The sequence below is a fragment of the Pteropus alecto genome, unplaced genomic scaffold (assembly GCF_000325575.1).
Source record: "Pteropus alecto unplaced genomic scaffold, ASM32557v1 scaffold40, whole genome shotgun sequence".
In the NCBI taxonomy this organism is placed as follows: domain Eukaryota; kingdom Metazoa; phylum Chordata; class Mammalia; order Chiroptera; family Pteropodidae; genus Pteropus; species Pteropus alecto.
Window position 1 is genome coordinate 600,938 of NW_006431919.1, and position 2,888 is coordinate 603,825.

Sequence of the window (2,888 nt, forward strand, 5' to 3'; positions counted from 1 at the left end):
ACTCCTCTCTTGATATTTCTCAAAGCCTGAAAGCGTTTTCCCTGCTTTTGGGACCTTTGGGCAAATTCTCCTCTCCCACGAGAATATTTTCCCCGTGCCGTTCACAGGGCTAGTTCTTCCTCATCATTTGGATTTCAGCCTAAATATTTCTTCTTTGTAGATCCCTTCCCTGACCATCCTACCTAAAATAGATTTACCTCTGATATTTTCCATGTTAATCTGTTTTCTTTTTAACTGTTTCCTTTGTAACTGTTATCGTAATTCCCAGATACCTTATTTTTCTGTTTCTTTATTTTTGGCCTGTCACCAAACGTAAGTGCCATGAAGTCAGAAGACGGGTTTGTGACTTATTCCTAGCACTTAACACAGTGTCTGGCTTAAGTAAGCATCTTAAGTACTTGTTGAATGAATAAATGAATGAATAGGTTCTTGGATGAATGAATTGATAATGAATATAAAAAGCATTTTTAAGCTTATAGGTAAATTTTTTAAATTTTCGATTGCTTGTATTGGCTCAATTTCTCAGAGATAAAAGTGTGATTAAGAATGAAGACTCAGATCCTATAACCTTGGATCAGAATTTCAGCGTTCCTATTTAAACTGTTTGATCAGGGACAGTTAACATCAGTATGTACCTGAGAATTTGGCTGTGAGAACAGTAAAAAAATAATGCATAAAGAGAGCTTAGCATAATGCCTGTCACATAATAGGTCTTTATTAAATAATAGTGGTCGGTGTCCTTGTGTTGTGTTGCTTTCAACTAGAAGACCAACCAACCATGGTTTGCATGAGCCTGTGGGTTTTCCTGGGATGCAAGACTTTTAGTGCTAAAATGGGACAGTTTCAGACAAACCAAAGTAGTTGGTCACTCTACTATCAACGGGCCTTCACACCTGGCCCTTGGTTCTCCTCCCAGACAATCTCAAAACCACATCTCATAGGCCTTCAATTTCATGTTGTACACTGAGATTCTTTAGAGGGAAGAGAAACTGTACAGATGATTCCTATTGCTTCTCCTAAATTTAGTATTAGCTTTCATTCTTTCTTCATTCTTTCTACTTTCATTCTTTGTTCAAACTTGCTGTCTGCCCTCTTCTCTATGGATCCCAAGTTTTCAGGGAAATGAAAAATAATTTCTCAGTGCTAAGAATTTATCCTTAGGGTTTTCATTTAAAAGCAGGGTGAATAATAAATTCACTCTTTTAAAGTACACAATACAGTGGTCTTTAGCATATTTGTGGAGTTTTGCAACCATCACCACTATCTAGTTTCAGAATAATATTTGTGAAAATAAATATCCATTCTATCATTGCCCCAGTACCTGGTAACCACTAGTCTACTTCCAGTCTTTATGGATTTGCTTATTCTGGACAATTACTATAAATGGAATCATACAATATGTGGCCTTTTGTTTCTGGCTTTTACCATTCAGCATAAGGTTAGCAAGGTTCATCCAGGCTGTAGAATGTATCAGTTCTTCTTCATGCCTTGTAGGGTTGAATAATTGTATGGCTATACCATCATGTGGCTATAGCACATTGTTTTTGTAAATCTTCCATTAATGAACATTGGGTTGTTTCCAGTTCTTGACTATTATGAATAACGTTGCTGTGAACATTCAGATACAAGGTTTTGTGTGGACATATTGTTTTCATTTCTCTTGGGTACATGCCTAAGAGTGGAATTTCTCAAATAGTTCTTAGCATCTCCAAAGACAATAGCAGAACTGCAGGGAAGTACAATTTTCTCAAATAAAATATGCTCCTGTTCCCACTGTAGTACTGCCACCTAAATATCCTCATCCATGCCACTCCCTGATGTTTAGTACCTGTATCCTACTGCCAATCTTCTTTTTGTCCAAAGGCAGTTGGAAATTTGATCTGCTTCTCCTACTCGGCCATTTCAGAGAGAGTTCACATAGAAGAATGATCTGAGTGCCCAACTTTCACATTTATCTCCTTTAGCCTGCAGTTGCTTTCTTCTCAGATTATCCAGGCGCTCCAAATGCAGGCCAGCGCATGCACATCATAAGATGAGGGGCCAAGCACGCCTTTACATTAATCGCACACCATACTTCGGGTTCCAGTTCAGGTTCTGCCCGGTACTTTCTTTCTACATTCTGCAGCTTGAACGCGCCAAAAACCTCTGGCTGAACGTTTTGCTTAAAGGCTTATCCTTTTTAAGCCATATATGATATGATTTTTTTTAGTCCATAATGTGTTATTTTTCACAATGTTAAGTTAAAAAATGGAAAATATAAGGATATAAAATGATGTATAACAGTATGATCAAACTTTTGAAAAATATAGTTATTACATGTGTATACACAAACAAAATATTAAAGAGAATACATAATGGGGATCTTTTAAAAACCTGTGAATACTCCTGATTTTAATTTAATGCTTATTACATGCCTGATTTTAAAACCTGTGAATACTCCTGATTTTAATTTAATGCTTATTACTGTTCTTGGTGCTATATAGGAATGATCTCATTTAATATTCAAAACAATTATATAAAACAGGTATTGATATTAACCCCCATTTTGTAGGTGATGAAACTGAGGCTTAGAGAAATTTAGGAACTTATCCAAGATACCCTAGTTCACAAAGGGAGAAACTAAAAAACAAATCCCGGAATCTGTCAACCAGAGCCCTCAAGCTTAACTTCACATTGTCTTATCTCATGATTAGAATCTTGTATTTGTCCAGAGTTTTGGGATTTTTTAAAACGATTTCTCATATTTACCCATTTGTCCCATGAACATTCAATGAAAGCCTAGAATGTTCTAGACACTATGCAATATGCAGGTTAAGAAATAAAAGAATAAGATACTATTACTCTCAGGCTATTACTATAAATAATATATAATTATAAACCTGCTATAA